The 19935-nt window shown below is 37.7% G+C and overlaps 1 protein-coding gene across 3 annotated transcripts in view; it reads right to left on the reverse strand.

Moving 5' to 3' along the window:
- GRM7 (glutamate metabotropic receptor 7) overlaps nt 1–19935 on the reverse strand; it is an 889769-nt gene that overhangs the window by 749382 nt on the left and 120452 nt on the right. The gene's annotated exons all lie outside the window — the stretch shown is intronic.

Below are 19935 nucleotides of genomic sequence, written 5' to 3' on the forward strand. Positions count from 1 at the left end.
TCAGGGGACAAGGATGGGGGAAGGTCAGAAAGGCCTTCCTGCTTCTGCCTTTTTCTCAAATAGTTTCAGTTTAAAATATTAAATATGTCAAAGAGGGCTATTTTGGGGTAGGGTTTCCTGAGCCCCATCATAGGTATATGAGGTTTCATTGAACACTGTTTTCTGCTTTTAAATATGTTTGAAATTCTAAAGAACAGTTTTTAAAAGTCAAAGATTTTACATAATTGAAAAAAGATTTCCAGGTTTTCAAATGCGCTTTAAAAACCAAAGTATCAGAGAAGGATTTGGAGCTGAGAGCCAAGATTGTCTCCTTCGGATAAACCATGCTGTCTTGAGTGAACTAGGATCCTCACTCCTTCCTATCCTCTTTACTTGGCTGGTGTCACTTATGTACAGGATTCTCCTGGGCACTCAATACATTTGATCTCTAGGGAAACAGACTTTTCCCAAGTACCAACTAGAAAACCAAGAGTCAGGGTACTCTAGTGACAGGGAAAGAAAATGGAGCCCAAGAAACAGCTCAAAGGCAGGGTTAATCTGATTCAGCAGTTTAACCTCTTTCTGAGGTTAATTCCAAAGCTTATTTTATTTTAGAAGAACGTTCTCTTCTAGGAACCTTCATTTGCAAGACAAAGAACAGAATAAAAATGAACCACCTAAACCCAAATGGCTGATTTGCTATTTCCTAAGGCTTTTGTGGGAGCTCAAATATAAAATGATACCTTTCCCACTGTTTCTATTACAAATTCACTTAACATTTTAAAATCTCTTTTTAATCCTTCAAGACTGAAAAAAAGAGACTGCCATTATCATACACATGGCTCTCGGTATAGGTAACTCTGCCTCTTTCTGTTCCCAGGTTTGCTTTCAATTGTTAGTCAATTATACAAATAAGTTCTTGGTGTTATTAAATGGATTCCATTTCAGATAAAACAGATTTTGTACTGCTAAAACCACTGGCATTGAGTGATAGCTATGTAAATGAAAAATAGTAGATAATTACTCTGGCTCTGTTCTCTGCATTAAACTGAGTATAAAAAATGCATGCAAAGAATAAAAATGGCCCCCATAATTGCCTCCTGATGGTAAGATACCACCAAAGACATAAAACGCTCATTTAAAGTTAAGGCATTTGGTGAAACACGAGCATATAAACTTAAAAATGTTATTAAAAATAAAAGTTGGCATTAAGAACATCAAGGCAGAGATTTACCAAGTCACTAATGGTAATAAAGGTTATTTTCTTTTATTTACAGAGAGCTCTTCTACATATAAAGTTTCAATTTATGTCTACATTAATAATATTGATTGTCATTATTATTGGTAACATTAATGTATGTGCCAGGTGCCATTCTGATGTGTATATGAGTCAGCTCATTTAATTTACATAACAATTTTAAACATTAGTTATGATTTTTGTCCCCTGTCCCCCAGCATTTTTATCAGGTAAGAGATCAAAGGCTATGAGAGGACAAAACCTTCATATGTTATAGAGTTAGCCAGGAGGGGAACCAGGATACAAACCTAAGCATTCTGACTCTAGCGTCTTGGCCTGGATCCACTGTTTCTCAAGCTAGCTCTCAACTCATGCACTTTGAGGGACCTGGAATTCCCTACTCTTCCCCCTGAGTCTGCCTCTGCAATTCTTTTCTGGACTGGCCAATGCTACAGGAGAAAAAAGCTTTGTTTGCTTTTTTCCCATTTTCTGGCAGTTCCATGGTATCAAGCTATCCCTGATCTTGTCCAGAAAGTTTCCCACAAAAGGGACTGAACCTTGGAGGATGGTTTCTACACTCTGGCTCTCCACCCCATGCTGCAAGTGACAAAGATCCTCTCCTGGACCAAATCCTCATCGGCCTCCTCTGAACACTCTTCTCAACTAACCCCTGATTTTTAGGTTTCTGTGTTTGTCTCTAACTTATCCTACTTAAGCAAAAATCCTGCTAAATCAGTTTAGCCTTGATCTCCCATCTTCTATGTCTTATCACCCTCAGTAACTCATTGGGTTGTTTATCTTTCACTGTCCCCAGGCAATGTCTGATCACTTTGGACTTGCCTTCAGCAAGAATCCTATGAGATCAGTTTAGCCAGAATCACCCCCTCCCCCTTTTCTTTTTAGAGAGAGGGAGTCTCTATCTAAAAGGAGGCTGGAGTGCAGTAGTGTGATCTCGGTTCACTGCAACCTCTGCCTCCCGGGTTCAAGCAATTCTTGTGCCCCGGCCTCCTGAGTAGCTGGGACTACAGGCACACGCTGCCATGCCTGGCTAATTTTTTTTTTTTTTTTGTAGTTTTAGTAGACATGGGGTTTCACCATGTTGCCCAGGCTGGGTTCCAACTCCAGAGCTCAGGCAATCCGCCCGCCTTGGCCTCCCAAAGTGCTAGGATTACAGGCGTAAGCCACCATGCCCGTTCTGAGCCACTGGCCCGGCCCAGAATCTCCCTTTATCTGTGATGTTTCCTTTTAGTAATTTTCTATCTACTGGCCCACACTCTGCTCCTTAGCCGCACATTTCCAGCTTTCTTGTTATACCTGTAATATATTAACAGGTCTGAGTTTGAAGGTATAGCTGAAAAGCCAATTGTTATTAAAGCCTAATTTAAGGAAAAGGTTGCTTTTGATAAAGATCAAAGTTGCTAAATGTACTTCAGAGTATCTTCTTGGGTCTTAACATTTTGGAGTCTGATTTGAGAATCTGTGAAAGATACTCACCTACTACAATGTATTGCACTCAATTCCAGGGCTTTCTCAGACTCCCAAAGCCCATCTCAAGGATCTCCTGGAGGCTAACGGACCCTCGTTAAGGTCTCTTTCTGTGATAACTATCCAATAGACAAGCATCCGAAAGGTGACAGCTATTTCTAGCAACTGAAGGCAGGCAGTGCGCACAGAATCAGACAAATAAAACTGCATATTGACCTGGGCCCTTAACAACCTTCCTCCCTCCTGGCTCTCCTCCAAATCCATTATGTTTGTTAATCTGAATTTCACAGGAGTAGGACTTTCTACCTATATTTTGAAAGAGTCCCCCAGAAATGGAAGAACCACTGGTCTACTTTATATCATAGCCTTATCATTTTTTAGATACATAAAAAATAGATAGAAAACTAATTAGAATCCTATTCTTACTGAAACTCAGTCTCACTTACCAGCTGTGTGACCTTGGTCAGTGCTACAAACTCCAATTTCCTCATTTTTAAAATGGGTTTATGAATAGTTCTTGTATTATAATTGTTGGAGGAGTTAATTATATTAAGTAGTGCAATATTTAGCACATGTACTCAGTACATGTTTTCAAAATGTATTGATGTGAAGATACAGCGATGCAGATATCCTTATTATCACTGTGATATGAAAAAAAGAGACAACAACAACAAACAACTTACTAAATCCAAGGCAAAGATGAGAAGAAGTTTAGGCACCAGTTGTTTTATATCTGAGGACAGACTGGTAGAAACTGACTTAAATGAATAAAGCAGATCTATTTGTCTTGAGATAAAGAAAGGCCTCCATGCCAGCAAGAATTGATAATTTTGAAATTATTTCTTTAAGGAAGTCACTAGTTTCTAATCATAAAGAGTCAACTTTTCAGAGAAAATCTTTTTATATTCATTATTTCATCTAAGCCTCACATACATTTTTATGAGATAGTCATTATCACCTGCATTTTTCAGATTAAAAAAAAAAAAAAGAGTTTGACAGGAGTGGAGTGTTTTAAATTTGTGCTATTAATATGCAGCACAAACAGAATTCGAGTCTCGTTCACTGGCTCTAAGCTCATTCCAAGAAAGAAAGAAGGAAGGAGAAAGAAGAGGAGGAAAGGAAGAAGAAAACCACAGAGAAGATTATTGTGTGAGTCTACTCAGGCTCTGAAAGCCACTTCTGGCCGCAAAATGAGGTAAAAACAACTGAGTACTTCATTTGGAATTGTAGATATAAACTTGAATTTGAGAGGGGCACAAAATCATCATCAAGTAGTTTTTTTCTTTCTTTGCAAACCAATTTTCTTTTAAGAAGATGGTATTTAAATTTTGTTTCATTTTGTTTGTTGGAAGAGATGCAAATTTCCAAACAATTGAGTTTCCCACTCAGCAACTTTCTCCTGCTTGAAGAGAGTTTTCTTTAATTAAATGTAAACACGTTTAGCAAATCAGTGTAGTAAGTGTCTAAAGGCCTCCTAGCATGATGTGAATTGTCATCAGACTCTTCCATCAGTTATGAGTGTTTGATTTGAATGCCAAATAATTTCCTTAAGAACCAGGTCCTAAACAAAAGATGAGCTTGAATCAACAACAAACTAAGAAGGCCATTCTTGACAATTTCTAGTGATGCACCAGGATGCCGCATAAATGCTGCACAGCCAATTAGCTCTATAACTCCTTCTAGGTCAGAGACAGGCATTGTCACAATGAGAAAATTCAGCCATTGTAGGTGACCCTGTTAAAAAGGCCAAAGGACACCAACAGAGGAGTACATTTTCTCGTTGTTATCTACAGGCAGCATCCAAATAAACACTATAGCAAGTCTATACCATCTTTTATTTGCTTGTTAGATGTTAAGACATTTGCTTTAGAAAAGAGTATAATTTACCTTAATTTCAATATAAGACAGAATGAGAGGGAATGTTTTGAACATTTCTTGTGTTGCTAGTTCTACAGATACAGTTGGGCCAAGAACCAAATGTCCTTGGTGTCAACAGTCAGTTAATGGGTGAATGGCCTGTTTCCCAGTACTGGAATCTCTCAAATCTCTGTGCAGTTTCAGAATTTGGGATAAACTGGAAGCTACTGCTGACTATTTTAAGCCACATATTTAGCGTTTTCTTCTTCAAGAAACAATCTATAGATGAACTTGAACATTTTGTGGGGCACCAGATCATTTAAAACTCTTTCATAAATAAATCAAAGTTTATAATAAGAGGAAAATACAAGCCAGATATTCCAGGGCAGAGCAAACTCAGACAGGAGTTGGCAATTGAGAACTTTCCATCTTAGGCCATGAGGCTACATCCAGGCATTGGTGCAGTGTCTGGGAATGGAGAAAGAAAAGGGAATGTAAGATAATATGATCTCAGAGACTCTGAGCTATTCCAGATATTGAGAGATATTTGCTCATAGGCTTCCCCAAATCTCTGAGAATGAGTGAGATAACATAATATTTCTATCTTTTGGGATATAATACCTGCTACAGGAGAGTTACAGGGAAGATCCTGGAGGCTAAAAAAATATGAATAACAAACATTCTTATTGATGCTTTTATAGAAACTGTTTTATAGAAACTGTTCCATTTAATCTTTATCATTGCAATACAGGTTAGGTGTGGCCATCATCTCCATTTGAATGATGGAAAAAGAGGCTCGAAGGGCCAAAGGAACTTGCTGAATGACCTACAGCAGTTGTTAAATGGCAGAGCCAAAAATCAAGAGTAGGGCCCATGCCACATCCTAAGCTTTTTCTTCATTAGCCACACCATCACTAATCATTTGACAACGCTAATTGAAGCTGGAGACCCAAGTAGAAATACCAACATATTCATTCTATCCAGAAATCATAACCAAATTATCTCTAGGAAGTTGTCTACCAAGGTTTGTTGTTTTATCTAATAAACATATCATTTTATACTCATTGAGATATTTCGTACTGTTTGAAGTTATTTTCATATGCTTTATTTATCGCTATTATTTGTCAATCCCTTTGAAGGGAAGTCACCTTTTTCATTCCTATATTTCCTTCAGATTCTAACACAGAGTAGGTGCTCAGCAAGATTTGTTTAACTTAATTCATCAGAAATACTTCAAGATTGTAAAATGAAATCAGTGTTCCTTTTGCCTTTTCAGTTATACACATAGCTATGTGTAATGATATTTTATTTGTATGAATTTGTTTTTCAATTATGAAAACTCATTAAAATTTTCTGATTTCTCCTCCCAAGATGATGTAGTGTGGCTTACACTACTACTGCAAAGTTACACACTGAATAACTGTCATAAGAAAGGGCAAAAAGGATTTAATAGCCACAAACATTTACATTGTTACTATGGCAAAACAATAACTTTTTCTCTGGGCTTCACTGCAGCAGAGTAAAAAAGGAAAGATAATTAGATTAACAATCTTTACAATCTGATGGAAGGAAGCACATTAACTTATCAAGAAATGACATTAACAATAATTTATTCTGTGGGCATTCCCATTGAGTGACACTACATTTCTTAGATTATAGCTCCCTTCACATAAAGACAGTTTTTCACACACTTTCTGCTAGTAATCTTGGTGGTATGACTATGAAGCTCAGAATATCAACTGAGTTTCAGTAAGCATAGAATTCTAATTAGTTTTCTATCCATTTTCCTATGTATCTAAAAATGATAAGGTTATGATATAAAGTAGACCAGCGGTCCTTCAATTTCTGGGGGACTCTTTCAAAATATAGATGGAAAGTCCTACTCCTTTGAAATTCAGATTAACAAACATAATGGATTTGGAGGAGAGCCAGGAGCAGGGAAGGGTGTTAAGTAACCATTTCCCTTTTGATTACAGCATCCCATTTTTCTTTTGAGGTATTATACCTCTCCTCTATTTTAGCCATATGGTTTGAATGAGGTTGGCTATATCCCCTTTGTTACCTGAGTAGGGATGTGACACAGTTCTGGCCAGTCTGAGCATTCCTCAGCAACAGGGCAATGAGACTCAACACTGAGCCTTTTGTTGAAGCTATTGAAAAAAGAGGCAACCTCTCCATGCTAAACATAGTGTAAAAATAGGTAGTCAGCTTTGACTCCCTATAAAAAGAGGCAGCAGAAATATATAGAGAGTGCCAGCAAATAACTTGATCTCGTTTTTGGTGCATCTAGATTTTTCTGTATCTGAGGTAAGCCTGGATTTTTGAATTTAAATTAAAATTTTGATACTTGCTATTGCAAGAGGCATACTAACAATGGCTAACTATCAGTATTTAAAATCGTACAATTCTGCCCAGAGGAGTTTCATGATGAGCCAAGTTAGAAAACCACTGCATGAAATGTTCTTATGAAGTATGTTTTAAAATACATCTGCAAATACCTAAATTAACATATGGTACTATGAAAACACATAAGTTTATTCATAGAATTCAGTATTACTGAAAACTTTGAGATGCTTTCAGAACTTTAAAGGTGCCAGGATTATAGGTTAAAATTGATTTATCAGACTCTTAAAATAAAATGTTGGCCAGGCACAGTGGCTCATGCCTGTAATCCCAGCACTTCAGGAGGCCAGAGGAGGGTGGATCACGAGGTCAGGAGATCAAGACCATCCTGGCTAACACGGTGAAATCCCATCTCTACTAAAAAATACAAAAAAAAAAAAAAAAAAAAAAATTAGCCAGGCATGGTGGCAGGCTCCTGTAGTCCCAGCTACTCGGGAGGCTGAGGAGGTGTGAACCCAGGAGGCGGAGCTTGCAGTGAGCTGAGATCGCGCCACTGCACTCCAGCCTGGGCAACAGAGCGAGACTCCGTCTCACCAAAATAAATAAATAAATATAAAAATAAAAATAAATAAACATAAAATAAAATGTTACTCATGATATGAATGAGTTAGAGATTTGACAAAAAATATGAATCCCTTGTAGTTGGGGATAGAGATAGAGCCAATCAATGCTTAATTGGCCAGAGTCCCCGCATGGCCACATCCAGTTATGAGCAGAGTCTCTGGGATTTCATAAAAGGTAGTCAAGCCCTAAGAGGAACTACTGAGTAGTCCCACAGTCCTTACTGGCCGTGAAAATGATGATCAGTACCCAGCATCTGCTACTCCACCTTGACGCCTGACTTGTTCAAAGACAAAAACTACCATCTGGCCTTCTGTCTCAAGAGCCAGCAACCAAATACAGACCTTCCCATTGTTCATAAAGTGCACCAGTGAGCTTCCTACAGTGTGTGATGTAGAGCTAAGGTGCAATTTGTAGAGGGCGCTGTGCCTGGCGATGACAAGCAAGGACTCCTGACATGCACAAGTCCAGCCAGCAGCCTGAAATCTAAGTCTCATATATTGATTTGCCTGCCTATTGTCTGTGGTTTCTTTTGAGGCACTTGTTGGATGTGCTTTTTTGGAGTCATCCAAGCTTCTTGTAGGGCCTCTAATCCAATAAGGCAGTGCATTTTGTAAATTAGGGCTTCATTATTATTTTGAAACACTTGACGGGAAAAGCATGGATTAAATTTTTAATCCATTCACATTTTCACAATACATTGAAAAGAGCTGTTACAATCTTTGAACATAATTTGGTATATGTTTTAAATTGTTATAAAATGATTTAAATTATTTTATTATCTACTTGTGTGAGTGAAGTTTCTTGTTAAAGATGTTTATCAAGAATTTGAAGAGATCGTCATTAAAAAAGTATTGATCAGACATTTCATTGTAACCCTTTCAAGCATAAGATGAGTTCTTAAAAATAGTTTCATTCTCAATAGGAAGTTCACGTTTCTCACTAATCATAACCAAATAGATTGTATTTGAAAGTTTTATCCAATTCATATTTGTCCTAATACTTATATAATTATAACCAAAGTTATATAATATATAAAAAAGATTGTTTTCACCAAACCTCATTTGTATACTTCCAAATTTTTCCAGTTCATCCCAATACATCATATACATGTAATTCTTATGTTTAAAACATTTTTACTATGGTAGCCAGTCCCTAAAATGGGTTCAAATTATTCTTGCCTCCTGTTATTCATGCTAATTATTTATTCCTTTACCACACTGAGTTTGGCTTACATGTATAATCATGAGATACTGCATAAATGGTGGAGTATGACTTATCAGGTTAGATAATTAAAGACCATACGGCTTCTGTTCTGAGCCCTTTGGGGTCACTTATTCTGGGGGAAGCCTGCAGCCATTATGCAAAAACCCTCAAGTTTCCCTATGAGAAGTTTCACATTGCAAGGAACTGAGGCCTCCCTCCTGCAACCACAGCTAACTTGCTAGATATGTGAGTGCATCATCTTGGAAGCAGACCCTCCAATGCCAGACAAGCCTTCTGATTACTTCATCTCTAGCTGGCATCTTGAATAAAATCTCATGGGATACCCTGATTTAGCTAGGCCGCTCTAATCATTCCTAACTCAAACAAAGTATATGAAGTAAGTGTTTATTGTTGCTTTAAGCTGCTACCTATAAAGGGAACTTATTACATAGGAATAGATGCATGTACCCTTGGATTATATCACTATTATAGTAATACATTGCATTACTTACTATGATAGCAGCAACCACTCTGCACTTAGCTAAAATTGCAAAGTAAAACAAAATTAAAGCATATGCTTAACATAGACCTAGACTCATCCACTAGCTCAGTGACTCATTTCCACCTATCACTCTTAGAGTGGACAAAAGTCATAGTTATAGACCGGCAGCATCTCATCATCTCATCAAGTTTTGTATGGTATAATCTTTGAGCACCACCCAAATATGTTAAATCATTATGCTGTGATAATCTGTTGCATGTGCTCCTTGTAGAGCATTATAACTTTTTTTGTTTTAAAAAAATACATATTTATTTTTCTTAAAATGACAAACATTAATTGCATATATTTATGGGGCACAATGTGATGTTTTGATATTTGCATATATTGTAGAAAGAGTAAATGAAGCGAATTAGCATATCCTTTACCTCACTGACTTATCCTTTATTTTTTGCAGCGAGAACATTAGAAATCTATTCTTAACAATTTTGAAATATGCAATATGTTATTATTAACTGTGGTCAACATGCAGTGCAATAGATCACTAAATTGTGTTCCTTTAGTCTAACCGAGTACTCTTTGATCGACATCTCCATATTCCCCATCCCACTTCCCCTCAACTCACAGCCTCTGTAAACACTTTCTGCTCTGAGTTTTGTTGAGATCTACTTTTTTCAGCTTCAACATATAAATGACATCATATGATATTTGTCTTTCTGTGCCTGGCTCATTTCACTTAGCATAATATCTTCTAGGTTTATCCATGTTGTCACAAATGATAGAATTTTCTTCTTTTTAAAGGCTGTATAGTATTCCATTGTGTAATATACCACATTTTCTTTACCTACTCATCTGTTGATAAACAATTAGGTTAATTCTATACCTTGGCTATTATCAATAGTACTTAAATGAACATGGGAGTGGAGACAACTCTTCAGCATACTGCTTTCAATTCCTCTGGATATATACCCAGAAATAAGATTGCTGCATCATTGTATTGTTCTATTTTTAAATTTTTTAAAAGATTATCTATACTATTTTCCAAAAATCCTATACTATTTACATTCTCACCAACAATGTACTGTAGCATTATAACTCTTAATGCCTCTTACATTAGGCTAGGGACCATCCCTATTTTTACATATGTCTATATCCCCAAGGGCTAGCAGAGTGCTCAGGATAAAACAGGTATTCAATAATATCCTTTCATTTATGTATTCTAATATGCATTTAAGTTTTTCATATGTATATATTAGTGATTCTTTGTCAGTAATATGTATGTTTGAAAATCATCCAATCTATTAAATGGTACATAAGAGCTATTCTTTAATGAATAGTATTATCTCTTAGGCACATAGTTCTAGTTTAATTACCAGAGAAGCCCTATGGTTATCCTGTTTTTTAATTGAGGAACCCAAGTCTAATAAATATTACACAAAATTCCTCAAACACAAATCTAAAAAGCTTAGCAGTGAGATTTAAATGTGGCAGGTCTGTTTGATTCAGAGCCTGTGTAGCTAACCACTATACCCTTAGATAATACCTTCCCTTAATAATTCCTAATAATTCAATCTTCAAAGAGGATTATTTGTCTCTTTCCTACTTCCCAATTTTTTAAAACTAAAATGAGAGATATAAGAAACTCTTCCAAATTGTCTAGAAAGTTTCCCACTAATTAACATGGAATGTTGCAGCTATAACTTATCGTTATTTTAACCATTAATCAAGAGCATACAATGAAAGATTAAAATGAATTAAATGTCTCCACTAAGTAATTGGCTTAGGGGACTTAATGCATACTACAGTAAGAGTCCATGCACACACATCTCATTGCTGAAGTGAATCGATGGGCAGATGGGACTTCCACCTGCAAGTGGTATATAATTCATGTTTATTGTAGATAAAAATTTGATGCAGGGCTGCCAATATGAAAAACAAAGTTTTATTATAGATTTGGTTTTCATTCCAAAGAGTTTGTCCAAAGGCAAATTAATAAACAAAACTTACATTGAGCATATTCCATTCAAAAATAAATTAATTTCAACGCCCTTAATTCAGTTTTTAAAAGTGAAATCACTTTCCTTAGTAACTCAATTTATCTGTAATTTGCTGTATTTTCAACTCAATTTAAAAGTTAATCTTATTATATTTTAAACCCTGAAACAAGCTGTTATTCATATGTGGAAGAGCTTATTTGCCAGTTTACAAATAGGTGTGTTTTCCATTTGGTTTTAACAGATCTACAAATAAGCTCATAATTAAGTAGCTCATCTATAAATTACCCACACAATACAGTTAACATTTATGTTTCCCACCAACTACAGCGTATTCACATGCACAAAAAGATAGCCTTTATTTTTAATTTTTTTTTTTAAATTTTGCAGACAGGGTCTCACTCTATCACCCAGGTTGGAGTGCAGTGACACAATCACAGCTCACTGTAGCCTCAACCTTCCAGGCTCAAGTGGTCCTCCTGCCTCAGCCTTCCAAGTAGCTGGGACAATAGGCATTTACTACCATGTCTAGACAATTTTTAAACTATATTTTTGTGCATATGGGGTCTCACTATGTTGTACAGGCTTATTGTATTTAAAAAGGCTTTGCATGATTATAAATTCTCAAATTGTTTTCTTCATTTTGGGTTATGTTGGATGGCTAGGTTAGCAGCTATCACCATTCCCTGACTATGACTTTCAGCAAAAGGCTATTTACACTACTGAGTAACCCTCCAACTGGCAATATCATTCAAGCATATTATATTTTTTCCAATCTTTGCTTCCTCTTTTTTCTGTTTACTGATGTATGCCTTGAAGGATTCCAATAGTCAGAATTCATTCACGTCTCTGTCCCATTGTCTGGCTCTGTCCTCTGACTTGCTCTGGCCAATGGAATGTGAGCAGAGGTAACATACACCATAATGTCTCTTGCTTTTTCCCACTCCAAAGTAATGGCTGTCCTAAAGAGTAGCCACTCCTTTAGCCTGAGTCCCAGAAAGAAAAGAAATGCCAAAATGCACCAGTCAGTCCAGATATGCTGACATATTTCACAAAGGCTTGTGGTTGTAAGACACTAAGATCTGGGGATTCTTCATTAAAGCCGTTTCAGATACAACCATCCTTTAATAAGAATGTTGTACAATGTAAATAAGATAATGTTTCTGAAAGGGAAGTTACCATTTATTAATGGTCTACTGTCCCATTTAATACAGACAGTAGTCACATAAGAATTTGTATACCTGCTACACAGATGAGAAAACTAAGTCTCAGAGGAATTGAGTTTCCCCAAATCACAGAGGAAATGAGGGACAGAGATGGAATTTAAAATCAGTTATAATGGACTCTACTTGTAGTTCATGTTTTTCCTATTACACTTTGAAACCTCAGAATGTGCTTTTTAAAAATGCCACATGCTCACCCGGGCAAGGTAGCTATGCCTGTAATACCAGCACTTTGGGAGGTCAAGGCAGGTGGATCACCTGAGGTCAGGAGTTCGAGACCAGCCTGGCCAACATGGTGAAATCCTGTCTCTACTAAAATAAAATAAAATAAGATAAAATAAAATAAATTAGTTGGGCGTGATTGCAGGTGCCAGCTACTCAGTAGGCTGAGGAAAGAGAACTGCTTGAACCTGGGAGTCAGAGGTTGCAGTGAGCCAAGACTGTGCCACTGCACTCCAGCCTGGGTGACAGAGTGGGATTCTGTCTCAAAAAAAAAAAAAAAAAAAGAGTCACATCCTCTGACATTACTGTTGTTGCATTTATACTGATGAAAAAAAGTTACAAAAAACTTTAGCATGAGAGAACAAATCTTGAAAAACATTACGTAAACTCCTGCGTTATAGTCATGCAGTATATAATGAATCCAATACAACTTATTACTGAAAGTACATATTATGTTCTAAATCTTAATTTGAAAATGAAATTAATACATCTTTTATTTAAAATGTAATAATTATATTCACTGAACTTACTAAAATATTGGTATGGTTTGGCTATGTCCCCACACAAATGTCATCTTGAATTGCAGTTCCCATAGTCCCCAATTGTCTTGAGAGGGATCCAATGGGAGGTAATTGAATCATGGGGGCAGTGACCTCCATGCTGTTCTCGTGATAGTGAGTGAGTTCTCATGAGATCTGATGGTTTTATAAGGGGCTTTTCCCCTCCTTCACTCTGAACTTCTCCTTGCTGCTGCCATGTGAAGAAGGATGTGTTTGCTTCCCTTTCAACCATGATTGTAAGTTTCTGGAGGCATTCCCAGTCCTGCAAAACTGTAAGTCAATTAAACCTTTTTCCTTTATAAATTACCCAGTCTCTGGTGTGTGCTTATAGCACCATGCGAATGGACTAATAAAGTAAATTAGTACTGTAGAGAGTGTGTGGCTCCTATAAAGATACCTGATTGTGGAAGCACCTTTGGAACTGGGAAACAGGCAGAGGTTGGAACAGTTTAGATGGCTCCAAATAAGACAGGAAAATGGAAAGTTTGGAACTTCCTAGAGACATGGAAGGCTCAGAAGACAGGAAGATGTGGGAACGTTTAAAACTTCTTAGAGACTTCTTGAATGACTTTGGCCAAAATGCTGATAGTGATATAGACAACGAAGTTCATGCTGAGGTGGTCTCACATGGAGATGAGGAGCTTGTTGGGACTGCAATGAAGGTGATTCTTGCTATGATTTAGCAAAGAAACTGGCAGCATTTTGCCCCTGCCCTAGAGATTTGTGGAACTTTGAACTTGAGAGAGATGATTTAGGGTATCTGGTGGAAGAAATTTCTAAGTGGCAAAGTGTTTAAGAGCAAGCAGAGCAAAAAATTTGTAAAGTTTGCAGCCTGACAATGCAATAGAAAAGAAAACCCATTTTCTGGGGAGAATTTCAAGCCTGTTAAAGAAATTTGCATAAGTAACATGGAGCCAAATGTTAATCACCAAAGCAATGAGGAGAATGTCTCTAGGGCATGTCAGAGACCTTCATGGCAGCTTCTCCATCACAGGCCAAGAGCCTAGGAGGAAAAAGTGGTTTCATGGCCTGGGTCCAGAGCCTTGCTGCTTTGTGCACCCTAGGGACATAGTGCCCTGCATCCTAGCTGCTCTACCTCTGGCTAAAAGGGGCCAATGTACAGCTCAGGCCATGGCTTCAGAGGGTGCAAGCCACAAGCCTTGGCAGCTTCCATGTGGTGTTGAGCCTGCGGGTATACAGAAGCAAACAATCGAGGTTTGGAAACCTCCACCTAGATTTCAGAGGATATATGGAAACACCTGGATGTCCACGCAGAAGTTTGGTGCAGGAGCAGAGCCCTCATGCAGAACCTATGCTGGGGCAGTGCAGAAGGAAAATGTTTAGTTGGAGCCCCCAAACTGAGTCCCCACTGGGGCACTGCCTAGTGGAACTCTGAGAAGAGGATCACTATTTTCCAGACCTCAGAATGGTAGATCCACTGACAGCTTGCACTGTGTGCTTGGAAAAGTCACAGAAACTCAGCACCAGCTCATGAAAGCAACTGGGGCAGGGGGACTGTACCCTGCCAAGCCACAGGGTCAGAGCTGCCCAAGGTCATGAGAGCCCACCTCTTGCATCAGCATGATCTAGTTAAAGGAGATTATTTCTAAGCTTTAAGATTTAATTACTGCCCTACTGGATTTCAGACTTGAATGGGGCCTGTAGCCCCTTTGTTTTGGTCAATTTCTCCCATTTGGAATGGGTGTATTTAACCAATGCCTGTACCCTTATTGTATCTAGGAGGTAACTAACTTGCTTTTTTTCTTTTGAGATGGAGATTTGCTCTTTTTGCCCAGGCTGGAGAGCAATGATGCAATCTTGGCTCACTGCAACCTCCACCTTGCGGGTTCAAGTTATTCTCCTGCCTCAACCTCAACAGCTGGTATTACAGGTGCAGGCCACCACGCCCAGCTAATTTTATATTTTTAGTAGAGATGGGGTTTCACCATGTTGGCCAGGATGGTCTCCTACTCCTGACCTCAGGTGATCTGCCCTCCTCAGCTTCCCAAAGAGCTGGGATTACAGATGCCTGGCCCTAACTTGCTTTTGGTTTTATAGGCTCATGAGATGAAAGAACTTGCCTTGTCGCAGATTAGACTTTGGACTTGAACTTTTAGACTAATCCTGGAATGAATTAAGTCTTTGGGGGACTGTTGGGAAGGTGTATTTGTGTTTTTAAACGTGAGGACATGATATTTAGGAGGGGCCAAGAGCAGAATTATATGGTTTGGTGGTGTCTCCACCCACCTCTCATCTTGAATTGTAGTTCCCATAATCCCCACTTGTTGTGGGAAGGACCAGGTGAGAGGTAATTGAATCATGGGGGCAGTTACCTCCATGCTATTCTCATGATAGTGAGTAAGTTCTCACAAGATCTGATGGTTTTATAAGGGGCTTTCTCCCATTTCGCTCTGCACTTTTCCTTGCTACTGTGATGTGAAGAAAGACGTGTTGCTTCCACTTCTGCTGAGATTGTAAGCTTCCTAAGGTGTCCCCGGCCCTGCAGAACTGTGAGTCAAATAAACCTCTTTCCTTTATAAATTAGCTAGTCATGGGTACGTTCTTACAGAAGGGTGAAAATAGATTAACACAAGTATTAAGCCAAAGTTTCTATTAAAGATAATAAAATAATTATCATTTAGAAAAGTGGCCTCTGTAATGGCACCTGACCAAGAAAATATTAATTATTGAATGTAGTTAATAAAACCAGCTTAAAAATGAAAAAAAAAAAAAAAAAAAAAGAAATGAGGCCAAACGAGCTATGGAACAATTAATTCAGTGTATCCATATTAAATGTTTATCTTCTCTCACAGAGAGAAAAAATAAAAACAGGATTCTAAGATTATTAACATTTTTCTTGCTTTTTAATCATAACTTCTTACTACCGTGCAAGTACCTGATACTTTTCCATTCTGCAGCATTTCATCTGGATTCCATATGTTTGTAGGTAGAACAGGGAATTACATGGATGTTTTTCCTTCCAGACTTCCTTTTGTGCTTGTCAATTCCCTAGCTTTTTGTTGAGCTGCAGGGATTGGTTTGTCAGGGATTTTGATTCTGGTGAGTAAGACCCTCAAGCTCCCATAAGGAATCCTTGGCTCAGGTTTCCTTCCGTTTGCAGGAAGAAAGAAATCAGCAACATGAATGACAGAAGGCAGATAAGAAATAAAGACTGAAGGAAAGGAAGATACCCTTTGCTTTTGTGACAGAAAATTTGAGGGATGCAATAAATTTGGCTGAGATGGCTCTCACTACTCATGGGAGAAGCTGGGGCATTTTATCTTCAAAGAGATACCCATGAGTTGTGAGGTTTTACCCAAAAGAAGCATGTTTCTAGAAAACAGAGCCCAGGAGCAAACTCCCAATAGTACGACATTGCCCAGAGAACTCCTGGCTGGATCACAGGATACTGGAGTTTATTGGCATAACAATTGTACTTTCCAAATTACTCTTAAAACCAAATCATTCATTTATTATGAACATTTCCGAAATGATTTCCTTGATTTTAGTTTTTGAGACAATTCTATTAAAAATTTGTAGAATTAGGCAGTGGCTCATGCCTATAATCCCATCACTTTGGGAGGTCAAGGCGGGTGGATCACGAGGTCAGGAAATCAAGATCATCCTGGCTAACACAGTGAAACCCCATCTCTACTAAAAATACAAAACATTAGCCAGGAGTGGTGGCATGTGCCTGTAGTCCCAGCTACTCGGGAGGCTGAGGCAGGAGAATTGCTTGAACCCAGGAGGTAGAGGTTGCAGTGAGCCGAGATTGCACCACTGCACTCCAGCCTGGGTGACAGAGCAAGACTGTTTCAAAAAAAAAAAATTGTAGAATTATATACACAGAAAAGGACATGTCATCAGGCATATGGCTGGATGCGTTTTCATGAAGTTAGCATAGCTATGCAACAGTACCAAATTCAAAAACTAGAAAATCAGTAGTGTACAGAAGCTTACCTTTCACATTTTTTAAACCTCTATAATTAAAATTTGAACTCAATTATTATTAAAATTACGGTTTAAGTGATAAGAAGTCAGGAAACTTCTTCCCATGGTCCCTTGCTTATATGTGTTCTCTTGGTACTCCTTCTGTGGTGAGCACTGTAGCCTTTCAAAAATAATTTCTTTTCTTTTTTTCTGTGTTCTATTTTGGGAAAATTTCTAAATGTTCAGCCTGCTTTAAAAATAGCTGTTCCAATTCAATTTTATGCGATTATTTCTTTGATTCTTGATATGATTCAGTTAGATTAAATAAAGCTCCAAAACCAAATCAATTTCACATCGTCCTATTTTAACAAATATTTTCATAGTAAAGTACAAAATTGCCATTGTATCCATTCAGTACTACAATAAATTTCCTTTGTAAAATGTAATAGTAGGTAGGCAGTATAGTCTAGGTTATACTGCTGTAACAACCTCAATACCTCAGAGGTTTAAAACAGGTGTCAATACATTGTGGCTCATGGGCTGAATCTGACTGCTGTCAGCTTTTATAAGAAAAGTATTATTGCAACACAGACATGTCCATTAATTTAATTTTTGTCTATGACCATTATTTGTGTTACCCTGGCTAAAATGACAAAATTGAGTAGTTATAATAGAGGTCATGTTGCCTACAAAGCCAAAAATGTTTAATATCCTGCCTTTTACAAAAAAAGTCTGGTGACTATTGCTTATACAAATAAAACGTATTTATCGCTCATGTCTCGTGACAAACATAGATTGGCTGAGAAAGATTATGTTCCTTAGGGATCAGGGATAAATGAGTCACCATCCTTTTATGATGCCAGCAAGCATTTACCAATGAATAAGAGCACATGGAAAGTAGTGTACCAACTCTGAAATGCATCTCTTCCACTTACTTTTTGCTAGTCAAAGCCAGTCATGTAATTCTGACTAATTGCAGGATAGTAAAGAGTAACCTGTGATGTGAAAGTGTAGCCTGTGAAGAACTGGAAATAGCTGTGGTATATCCATAAATAAAATCTCCCTTTCAACAAAGAAATACAAAACCCAATTTGACCTAATCATCCAAATGCACAATTTCATCATGAAAGACTTCAGAAAAACAATAACAATTATTTTTAAAGCACCTACTATATGGTCAGGTGCTACAATTACTAAAAAGATACTGAAAAAGATTTTATTTATATCACTGGCTGAAGTCCACAAAAGAAAAATAAAACCTGTTCATCAAGCAATAAATTGTCTCTAAGAAGAAAAAAAAAAGCTGTAATAGTTTAAGGAATCACCATGTCTAGAATAAACATCTGACCAATGTTCTTTTAAAAAAAATTCAACAACAAAAAAGAGCTTCAGCTTTCTGCCTTAAGCATTGAGATATTATGGCAATTTAACTACTCACAGGGTCAGTTTAGAAAGTAGTGTCTCCCTCCTGTGGACTCTTAGAACATTGTTACTACAGTTTATTAAGGACAACTAAGACTATGTTTCATTAAAATGAAAACAGGGAGAAAATATGACAGTAAGAGAATTGTTTCCCCCCTCTCAGCTAACATGCTCAGGTTTCCTTTATCAGAGAAACAAAACCACATTCCTTCCCCTGTCACCTCCCTGCCTAGGGTCTGTAGGTCTCTACTCACATTGCTCCTTCACCATCAAAGTCTCTGAAATAGTAATTTACATAATTGCACAATCCAACGATCTTTCTCTGTCCTGATTCTTTTTAGAAATATTTTACCTGGAAACTGCCTCTTTCGATGGCCTCTATTGGCTCAATATTTTCTTACTTTCTTCTCCTACTTCAATATCCGTTTTTTATATCTTGAATTGGTCCCTTTATGTAATCACACTACTAAGATGTTATTTGCCAAATTTCCACTAATAAATCAATTATTGTTTTCTATTTTGGCAACTGTAATCTCTTTTAGGCAGCTGTGATCTCTATGCCATTGAGTCCCAAATGTGCAACTTCAGCCCATGCTCCATTCCCAAATCCTGCACCTCCCAGCACAAGTAGCTGAAAATGCATTCATCCCTTCTTCCCTCAGTTCTATTTTTTGCTGACTTCCTTCTGTGTGCCATGGAAGAACACAAATTAAAGCCCTTATTTTTACATCTCTTTCTATATGTAATCCATCGTTAAGCCCTGTTTGCTTTAAAACCATAATTTCATGATTTCTTTCCATTGCCAACATCCTTTTCAGACCAGCATAGTTGCTTAGCTTGAATGCTGCAATATGCTCCTGACTGGCTTCTCTGCATAGAGTCTCTACCACCTCCAGGCTGTCTTTTCTGACACCCAGATTCGTTGTTTCAATATGCTTTTCTTTTCGAGTTAAGACCATTAAATCACCAACTACAGTACGAGCCACCCAACTGGGCATCTAGTGCTTTCTTATGCTCTCTCTTAAGACCACTTATCAGACCCACACCATGTATTTGAGCTAATCTGAAAGACTGTCTTTGAGTTTCTACTTGTTTGCTTTTCCTCAATCTGTCTACCTCTGGGAATGCCATAACATGGTATGTTATGTTTGTTCCAAGGTTTGTATCATACCTGCTCCTTTTTGATATCTCCAAGAAGGGGTCTAATATGGTTTGGCTCTGTCCCCACCCAAATCTCATCTTGAATTGTAGTTCCCATAATTCCCACATGTTGTGGAGGGACCTGGTGGGAGGTAATTGAATCATGAGGGCAGTTTCCCCCATGCGATTCTCATGAGAGTAAGTTCTCACAAGATCT

Source organism: Theropithecus gelada, chromosome 2 (genome assembly GCF_003255815.1).
Source record: "Theropithecus gelada isolate Dixy chromosome 2, Tgel_1.0, whole genome shotgun sequence".
NCBI lineage: Eukaryota > Metazoa > Chordata > Mammalia > Primates > Cercopithecidae > Theropithecus > Theropithecus gelada.